At 50.1% G+C, this 10,464-nt stretch overlaps 1 protein-coding gene across 2 annotated transcripts in view; it reads right to left on the bottom strand.

Annotated features, from left to right (window-relative positions):
* Nucleotides 1-10,464, bottom strand: part of Clic5 (chloride intracellular channel 5) — a 141,054-nt gene that overhangs the window by 21,194 nt on the left and 109,396 nt on the right. The gene's annotated exons all lie outside the window — the stretch shown is intronic.

Genomic DNA, 10,464 nt, shown 5'->3' with positions numbered 1-10,464 from the left:
AACTCAGAAATCCGCCTGCCTCTGCCTCCCGAGTGCTGGGATTAAAGGTGTGCGCCACCACCACCTGCCTGATCTGTTCTTTATAACTCTTTGGCCACAGTCTGGCCACAGTGAGCCTTCTTCCTACTCATCGCAAGACAGGGCAGCCTTGACAGACACTGCCACAACGTTTCTCAGGTGCACTCCAACCACTCCCCGCCCCGTCGTGCTTGGAGTAATTTCCTTATGCCTCACCCGCTCAGGTACTCTGAGGTCTGCATCTACCCATGGGTGTTGAATGGTTCTTACAACAGGAGACTGTGCCTTCTGAAGTTTGAGCTGAGAATGCAACAAATTCTGAGCATGATATCCTACTTCTGTCTCCTAAAGTCTGGCAAACTTTGTAACCCAAAAGTACACGGAAATGACGTATCTTTGTGGCTGGATCAGAGAGTTCACCATCGGGGGAAGATGGGACAACCAACTTCACTTGAAAGGGGATTACATGCACAGACTCCCTCTTCCCTTCTTTGTTATCGATAAACAAAACAAAACAAAACATCCCATATATTGCCCCTCCCTAGGACAGCAGAGTGTCCTGCCAAAAAAAGGCCCATCTTCCTAGACCGCCACCCTTTCAGGTAGCTCTGATTAATGAGACACAAGTACCGAGTAAGCTCCAGGCTTCTGGAGAAGACAATGCCAGAAACGCAGATGCAGTAACTCTGAGAGATGAGGATATAAGACAATAAGACACACACTGGGGCCTGGAGCGATGGCTCTGTGCATACAAGCTAGGGCCTGAGTTCAAGTCCCCAGCACCTATAAAAAAAAAAAAAGCTCATCTCAGCACAGCGCAGGGGTGGGGGTGGAGCAAAGATGGCTATATTCTGGAAGTCCAGGGCTAGCTAGCCACTCTGTCTGAAAGGGTAAACTTCTAGTTCTCCGAGCAATTGTCTCAAAGTAACAAGGTGTAGTGAGAAGGGGAGCCATCAGACATGCCACTCCAGCTCTCTGTGTGTGTAAGGATGCCACACTTGCACATTCACATATTCCTACCACAGAACATGCCTACCAAAGGCAAACACACATGTGTATGCATGCAAACATGTGCACGCATACACAGAGCCATAGACTGGCGATGGAGAACCGGGAACTCCCCAGGACCTGAGTCTACTGTTTCTTTAAGCTGTCACATGAGCCTGGGACGTGCTGTTCTTTCAAGTTCTTGTCATATGAGAAAAGCAAACTCCTGCTAAGACGTGCTAATAAACATTACGGAGAACGCCCAGGACGGGGCATGGTGCACAGTAACACGCTTCGCAGGTCTGGCGGAGTCGAAGAGAAGAAACATTTGCTTTAGCTCCTGTCGTCAGGTTCCTATTACACCAAGGGAAACATACCCTTTATCAGTACGTGGAGGCACTCGGATTGCTGGTGGTTCTATTTGTATGCTAGCGCTCTGTGCAGCTCCTGGGATGGGATGGAGGGGGAGGGGCATGTGGGGTATGTCCGTGTATGTGTGCACTTGAGAACACCCATGTGCACACATGTGGAGGCCAGAAGGGGGGTTCTCAGGGGATTCTACTCTACCACTTTCTGCTTTGGTGCAGGCAACGCCAGCTGACCGGGGAGTTCTCAGAATGCTCCTGCCTCCACTCCCCAGGGGTGCAGGTATAGGTTCCCCCTGCCATGTCTTGCTCTTTCACACGGGTGATACAAACTTGGCACCGGCAAATACTCTAATCTATGGAGCCAGCTCCTCACCTCCTTCTTAGTGCAGTCTGATTGAGCATATGTCCCAAGCCAGGGGCTGAGGCGGCTTCTCGGGATGACCATGAAGGAGACACACCCTGTTGCCCCCCTAGTGGAGACATTGTGCTAAAGACGCTAAAGTAGCAGGCGATGCTGGAACTATTCCCGCCATCCCCTCTCTGTTTGTTGAAAAGAAGACCACGGGTTTACCAAAACCAGGAAGCAGAGAACAAGGTTGGCCCCAGAAGACAACCGAGCAGCCTGGAGATATAAGTACACAGGAATGAAGGAGTTTAAGTAAGCAGGGCTCACACGCCATTCTTGTCCAGAGATTCAAAACCACTTTGTGTCGCTCTAAAAATGCACTGTCCTCAAATGAAGTTGTCCTACATGGTCATTCAAAGCCACTTTTCAACACGACTGGCTGGACATAAACATAAAGGCAGCAGTAACAGACATGCTAAAGTGGGCAACAGGAAGCCCACGGGGTCTCAACCCTGAAGCAGCAGGGACTACAGACAACTAAAGGATGCTAAAAAAAAAAAAAAAAAAAAAAAAAAAAAAAAAAAAAAAAAGCAAGAAAAATCGTCTTCCTGGTAAGCTCTCACCCAGTGTGTGGTGTCACCCTGAAATAAGTGAACGGAAGGATTTTTTCTGTTTAATTGAGATCTACTTAATACAATATGTAAGGAGGTGTGTGAGGACTTTGCTGGGGTATGTGTAAAGAGAAGGGAGAGCTAAGAAACTTATTAGTAGACTGCACAAATTTAAGAGATCTGTCACCCACGGTGAGGCAACACTAGCCACAGGTACAAGTTTTGTGCAAATCGCTCATCTAACGTTCCTTTATTCCCTGGGTGTTGATCTGAGGCCAGACTAGGCCAGAACTCTTTCTGGTCAGACAGCAGGAAATTCCTCCACACGAATGGCGTTGGTGGTCTGCATTCTACCCTAGTCCAGGAGCCCACACAGCAAAATCTCACTAATGAATGAGCCCACCCACGCAGGACCCACCACTCCTCCCCCCACCTCCTCCCACCAGAGCCAGCCCCATTCAACACCCTCACACCACGGGCTGCCGACCACCTTCCTCACTACTACCCAAGGATTCATTTTGTTTCCGGGACAAACTTTGTTAAAATTAAAATCACAGAAGCCTCCCCAATAAGGAACCAAACCAAAGACTCTCTGGGGGGAACCTGGGGGCAGCTCCTGGGAGGTGCCACAGGAAGTCACGCCCCTCTCGCTCTCGACTAAGGGCGGGCGTGGGGCCTGCCAAATCTTGGAGGTGGGTCCCACAGCGCTTGGGTTGTTTGTTTTTCCTTGCAAGAATGCTAATCAAAGCACAACGTTAACCTAACCAACCAACCAAATATCGGGAGCTGGCAAGTGGCAGGCCGGGGATCCAGGGCCAGGCAGCCCCGGAGAGTTCCTCTGCGGCCGACCCGGTTATTTTGGAAGGAGAACCTTGGAGGGTCTGGCCACCCAGGAACCCAAAGATAACCACATGATGGCAGCCCGCCTCACCTCCGCTCAGGGCTTCTTTCAGCCTGAAGTCTGTTGTTCCAAGTGCGTACCAAGTCTTGATCTCTAGCGGTAGCCAGCAAGTATTCCCAACAGAATGAACACGAAGCCTCCAGACAGAACCCTGGCTGACCCCTGCAGGGCCACTGCGCCCATATCTCCCCCCCCCCCGCCGCTATTCCCGCTATCTTGAAGTCCGTTCCTTTATCTTTTCTCCAGTCCCTGGAGGTTAGGGGGCTGAGTGAGTGGAAGTTGGGCACACACCTAGAAAAGCCAGGCTATCACACTGGGCCCAGGGTATGAGAGGACCCTGGGGGGAGGGGAGGAAGGGAATATTAAGTGCCTTGCTTTTGGTGTACTGAACACCCACATACTATTTTTACTGTGGCTTGCCACATTCTGGGAATGTGGGGGGGGGCGAGTTAAGCTGGCTTCTGTACGGAACAGCAGTGTGCATTCATGACACTCTGGGGCAGGCACGGGCTCTTTGATACTTAAGGACTCGTTAGTTCTAAACTCATGACCTTCCCAAGCTGCTCCAAACCTTTCCACTACTTCTCTGTTTGGGGCCAAAGAAGTTTGTAAAGGTTCAGAGTAGTGGGAGAGAAAGCGAGAGACAGACTGGGTGCAGCTGGTCTGGTTCCCCCCGAGGGTCTGTCAGGCCTGGTGGGCATATCCTTCCCTAAATATGGAAGGTAGCTCGGAGACATGGTTTGTTTTAGAACTCCCACGTCAAGATGTCCACGTCTTTGGAAGGTTGCAGATCCCCCAGCTTCTCCGGGACTGGTTTCTCTTCCTACCAGCAGAGGGCAGCACACGCCTCTCTATCAGTGGGAAAGGCCCGCAGCAGAGGGCGGCCACAGAAAGCCACAGCCACAGCTGCCCAGTTAGGTGCTGGGAGTGTTGGGAGCCAAGAGAGCTTGTGCTCGGTGTGCAAGCGGGTGTTTAACTGATGCGACAATGCTACAGGGGAAGGTATTGTTTCCATCTCCTCATCGCAGACTGGAGTCCACGCAGGAAAATCAAGAGAACGTGCTAATGTATGCAACCAGAGGCTACCTGAGACAGAAATGGCCACATTTGAGTGAATCAAGAGAACGTGCTACTGTATGCAACCAGAGACAACCTGAGACAAATGGACACATTCCAGAGTGAGCCCACTGCTCACTGCCCATATGTATGCTTTCCTAAGCTAACACTGATCTTTTTTTTTTTTTTTTTTTTTTTTTTTGGATAGATAATTGCAGGGCAGGGAGGGGGAGTGAAAAGGAAAAATGTTTTGTAACATAGCAAAAGGGTGTGAAGTTAATATTTCAGGATCCACAGATAACTTTTCGTTGAACACAGCCACATACACTTGTTCGTGGATTGTCTGGAGTGCTGAGAGATCCCAAGGACCTTGCTGAGCAGAGTTAAGTGACAGTTCAGTCTGACCCCTTACAGAAAGATCGAATTAAGCCCTATCCTCAGTGCCTGCAACCCGCACAGACATGTAGGGCCAGAAAACCTCATGACGTGGGCCTGGGGCTGCAGCAAAGCTTCGTGGGCCTTCCGGAGAAACAGGAAGAAACAGGCTTGGGGTGCAGAGAGAACGGGAGTCAATACAAAGGAGACCTGGAGGGTGCAGCCCCAAATCAGGCCGGAGCCAGGCCCTGCACCGAGAGAGAATATGCAAAGTGTCAGCCAGCCTGGCCTGGAGTCACCCAGTGGGAGGAGCCAAGGAAAACAGAGATAGCAGCCCCTGGCTGGGAGCTCCATGCTCAGCAGGCTAGGTGCTCTCAGCTTGTTGGGCCCCTGGTCCCCTGGGGTTCAAGTCAAGAATGTTTGTTATTCTCAGGGGAGCTTGGTTTGTTTTTATCTGCAGGGGTTCCAGGTTACACTGACCAGGAGCCTTATTTTTGCTTTGTCTACTTAGAAGTTCTGAACCATGCTGGTGGCCCACCATGCCTGTCAAGCAGGTAGTTCTGGGTTCTAGTCCTGGTTTAGACACACACACACACTCACACACACACACACACACACACACACGCCCCATTTAATACATCTCTCCCGTTAGTTAATTTTTTTTTTCTCACTTTCTTCCAGTGAATAATGCTTTGCTTTGAGGAGCAAACAGACTTTCTAGAACAAGTGGAGAATCCATTATAAATAGAAAAGTTCCCCAAGACAGAAAGACATGGGAGAAGAAATAAGGGAGAAGTGGAAACCAGAACAGAGATGAGAAGGGGGAATTCAAATAGGGAAAACCACACTCAACCCAGAGAGGTATGGTCAGAGTAAACCAATAGAGTCCACACTCAGAGGCTACAACTGTCAAGTTTTAGCCCCCTCTCAGGAAATGAGAGCTCTCCCCACATCCCCCAGAAGTGGGATCTTCAGAGCTCCCCACTCTCCCATCTTTGTGGCATGTCCACAGAAACTGGGGACCAAAGACAGTGACTGTAAGCCAAGGGGAACAGAACACCAGATCTTGGTCTCAGTCTAATGCATATGAATGCCCGCTCCTCGCCAGCTAGAAAGAAAACACAGGAGAATCTGACCCTCTTCCCCCAAACAGGGATGGTAATTCTGGGCAGGAATGTTAACTGTAACTGAGGGAAACACGATAGCATTGGAAGGAATAAAAAGGGACTCTCAAATGAGTTAATAAGAATAGAGAATTAACCATGTGTGTTCCATCCCTCGCTAATTTCCTGGAATGCGCCATGTGGTACGAGACATGAAATGTGCCCTGGGAACCGATAGGATTGAAGGGCAAGGAAAAGAGAGATTGTGAGGAGTAGGAAAAAAAACCGGCGGCCACACCTAAATTACCGTGAGTAGCTAAAAGGAATCTGAGAAAGCCAAGTGATTTGGCAGAGAGTCTCAGCGAGTGGGAAGCTGAGTGCTCAGAAGGAGACGCCTGCACCCGTCCTGGGAGATGGCAGGGAGCAGCGGAGAAATTGGCTGGAGTACAGTGTAAGAGAAACCCCTCCAGGGAAGAGGGGAACCCAAGGAGCCAAACTGAGGTCCCGGCAGAACACATGCACGCCCTTGCAGTGGGAACAGGCAGGGCCGCTGGGACCACTAAGCCTCGGCGTATCTAGGCTCATCTGGAGTTCCCTATGCCTGCCCTAGGTGGCTTCAGAACCAAGTGCTATGCCTGCCACATGAGATGAGTTCCTTCAAAATGAGCCCCGAGTGGGTGCTGTTCCAGGCACTGGGTCGATGTGTGCACATGGAGGCCAGAGCAGGATATTGGATGTTTACTTCTATTGCCTTCTGCTTTATTGACTCGCTTTATTGACTTTATTGAGTCTCTTGCTGAACAGGAACTTCACCTTTTTCACGAGGCTGGCTGGCCAGCAAGCTCTAAGGATCTGCCTGTCCCTGTCCCCAAACCTAGAGTTACGGGCACTCGACGCAGCTATGATCGGGTTTTTACCCGGGGACTGGGGATTTGAACCCAGTTCCTTCTGCTTGTGGAGCAAGCACTCTTACCCACTGAGCCGTCTCCTCAGTTTCCACAGAGTTTTGTTGCATGTCTAAATGAAATTAGACATTCAGATTAATGACCCATTTTCTTGAGCACTAGCTGGGATCATTTCTGGGGGGACGAGATCTGGCTTTCAGCAGTTGGGGGACTGTGGGTGGTAGCTACGTATTTGCAGCACTGGCTTTTCTCAAGCAGGACAAGGTAGGGCTAGATTATGACCGTTGTCAGTGTGTCTGGGGGAGGCAGGGAGCAGACTTTGTCCAAGAGAGAAGGGGGACTCATGATAGGTCAGCTGGAAAAATGTTTCTGTATAATAATTTGGGCATGAATCTGACCACCCAATACTGGGCATAATGGCTTGGGGTGCCATGCCATCACTTAGAAGCCAAACAGATTCCTGGAGCTCACTGGCCAGCAAGCCCAGCCAAATACAGGCATTTCAGGATAGCAAGAGGTATTGTCTCAACAACCATGACGACAAAACCAAGGGGGGTGTGATCTGAAGAATGACGTCTGGGGTTGATTTCTGGCCTCCACATACATGTCCACATTTGTGTACATGCACAGCTTGCTGCCCACACATGTGTACCTTGACATGTCAGAAAGTGGGTGGACTGATGGATGTCAGAAAGCCTGGAGCTGCGAGCCGGGAACTCTAAGAAGGTAGAGAGAGTCATGGCCTGTCTTAGTTAGGGTTTACTGCTGTGAACAGATACCATGACCAAGTCAACTCTTATACAGTCAACACATTTATTTGGGGCTGGCTTACAGGTTCAGTGGCTCAGTCCATTATCATCAAGGCAGGAGCATAAGGCAGCATCCAGTCAGGCATGGTGCAGGAGGAGCTGAGAGTTCTACATCTTCATCTGAAGGCTGCTAAAAGACTGGCTTCCAGGCAGCTAGGACAAGGGTCTTAAAGCCCACACCCACAGTGACACACCTACTCCAACAAGGCTACACCTCCTAATAGTGCCACTCCATGAGAAAAGCATATACAAACCATCACACAGTCTTTCTCTTGGACCATGTATACTGTGAGCATAGAGCTGGCTTGGGAGTGTGGCTCTGGGCTCTCTTGTAGGAGCGAGGCTGTCTCTATAAGGAAGGCCAGCCTGCAGGAGCATAGGCCCCTGACTTGTGAACCAAGAACTTTTGGATTCTGCTCACCAGAACTGGAGATGAGAGCTCAAGGGGTTATAGAGCCGTGGTTAGTTTCCTGTTACAAAGCAGGAGCATGGGCTATCTCAGCATGTGGCTAAGAAGAACAGAGCACGCGGGAGTGGGGCCGTGATTGAGAAAGCAGACATGCCCGAGCTTTCAAATGTGCAAGTGAGTGAGGGAAGGAGTCACGAGGGCAAAGCCCATCGTGGGGAAAACCAGGCAGAAACAGAAGAAGAGAAACAGCGAAAGCTGGAGAGGATCGGGTTTACAGGAAATCGACACTTGGCGTTTTGTGGAAACTGATGCATTGGATTTGGACACAGCAGAACTGTAAATGTGGATACTGTGTAAATGCCGTTCCTAATTCAAAAAGTCTGGAAGGTTCAAATGAGATCATCTTTCTGAGGGCCTTCTGACAAGTATGGAGGAAGATGTGTGTGGTTGAGATAAAAAGACACTGAATGTAGAGTCTGAGGACACAGGCAGCTCCAGAGCTGGTGGGCACCGGGGAGGTCCTCTCTTTGCCTCTGGGCCCCGGGCCAGCGAAGTGACAATAACTGTTCTTTTCCAGGAAGTTCTGAGGGCTCTGATACATAATATTGATCAACAACTTGCCTGGATTTAGAATCTCCTAGGAGACAGACCTCTGGGTGTGTCTATGACGGGTTTCCACAGAGGAAGGAAGCCCCACCCTGACGTGGGTGGCAATACCCCACGGACTGGGGACTGGATTTAATAAAATGGATAAAGGAAATAGGAAGTTGAACTCACCTGGCTTCCTGACCGCAGATACACTATGAACAGCTGCCTTGAGCCCCTGCCCCAACCTTTCTGTCGAGATGGACGGTACCCTCAAATCATGAGTCTAAGTGAACCTTTCTTTATTAGGAGTTGCTATTGTTATCATTTGTCACTACAGTTCAAAAAAACCTATCACGACTGTGTTAGTCTCCTTGGACTTAAGGCAGTAAAAGGCCACCAGCTGGGTGACTTAAAATTATGGGACATCATTCATAGTTCTGGAAGACAGACCATTCAAAAATTAAGCCTTTCCTTTGGTCTTCTCGTTTCTGGAAAGCCTTGGTTATGGTTGTGGCTGTGACTGTGGCTGTGGCTGTGGCTGTGGTTTTGGCTGTGGCTGTGGCTTTAGCTATGTCTGAGGCAGTGGCTGTGGCTGAGGCTATGCCTGTGGCTGTGCCTGTGACTGTGGCTGTGTCTGAGGCAGTGGCTGTGGCTGTGTCTGAGGCAGTGGCTGTGGCTGTGGCTGTGACTGAGGCTGAGGCTGTGGCTGTGTCTGTGTCTGAGGCATTGGCTGTGGTTGTGGTTGTGTCTGTGTCTGTGTCTGTGTCTGTGTCTGTGTCTGTGGCTGTGGCTGAGGCTGAGGCTGTGGCTGTGGCTGTGGTTGTGGCTGTGGCTGTGGCTGAGGCTGAGGCTGAGGCTGAGGCTGAGGCTGTGGCTGAGGCAGTGGCTAAAACTGTGGCTGTGGCTGTGTCTGAGGCATTGGCTGTGGTTGTGTCTGTTTCTGTGGCTGTGGCTGAGGCTGAGGCTGTGGCTGTGGCTGAGGCTGAGGCTAAGGCTGAGGCTACATGGCTCCACTCTCCACTTCCGTCTTCACATGGCCATCTGTCCCAAATCTTTCTGTCTGTCCTCTCAGCTTTTTACAAGGACAGCGCTCATTGGACTTAGGGACCATACTAAGAGCACGATGACCTCATCTTGAGATCCTGAGCTAATCTCATCTATGAAGACCTCATTTCCTAATATGCTCATGTTCTGAGGGTACAGATGGACAGTTGGATGTGGATGTGACTTTTGAGGGGAAGGGCATCATTCAACCAACTACAGCATCCAACTTGGAATGAAACTAGATCACTAGTATGCTTAAAATATTTTCTACTTCCTGTCTCTGTCTCTGTCTCTGTCTCTGTCTCTGTCTCTGTCTCTGTCTCTGTCTCTGTCTCTCTCTCTCTCTCTCTCTCTCTCTCTCTCTCCTAATGTCCCTCTAGTAGCTATCATTGTCCAAGGAATCCAATCTAAAGACACACAGACTGGCACTGCAGATTCTGGCTTCTTCTCTTGACCTCTGGCTTAGCCTTTCCCAGCTTCCTACACACTGTGACCTTAGCGCTCGTTGAAATTCTTCTAGAAACATGCTCAGAGGATGGGCTCCTGCTTCCTGCTCCTTTGTAGGTGAGCTCCATAGGATGGGCTTCTGCATTTGCTGTCCCGTTAACCAGCTCTTGCCATTCCCTTGGATTAACCCAGACTCTGCCTCCTGTTCTCTGCTTTGCCTGAGTGCGACTCGGATCCTTCCTTCCTGCACTGTTTGGCCCAGGAGAACTGTGGCACAGTGACCTGGTGCCTCAGACTCTGACTCTCTGCCATGATGGACTGTATTCACAATCTGTGAGCCAATAAGTCCTTCCTCATCTTCACCACCTTTCTCCCACCCTGAGCTCTTGTCAAGGATCCCTTTGACCCTCCAGGGTTTTATTTTGCACTTAATGCAAATAGAAATCTTGCCAGCTGTGGCAGGCACAGTCCCTTCCTACTAAGCTGCTTCTTTCCTC

Source organism: Mus pahari, chromosome 18 (genome assembly GCF_900095145.1).
Source record: "Mus pahari chromosome 18, PAHARI_EIJ_v1.1, whole genome shotgun sequence".
In the NCBI taxonomy this organism is placed as follows: domain Eukaryota; kingdom Metazoa; phylum Chordata; class Mammalia; order Rodentia; family Muridae; genus Mus; species Mus pahari.
Note: the sequence above shows the minus strand (reverse complement) of the source record. Positions and strands in the feature narration are given on the sequence as shown.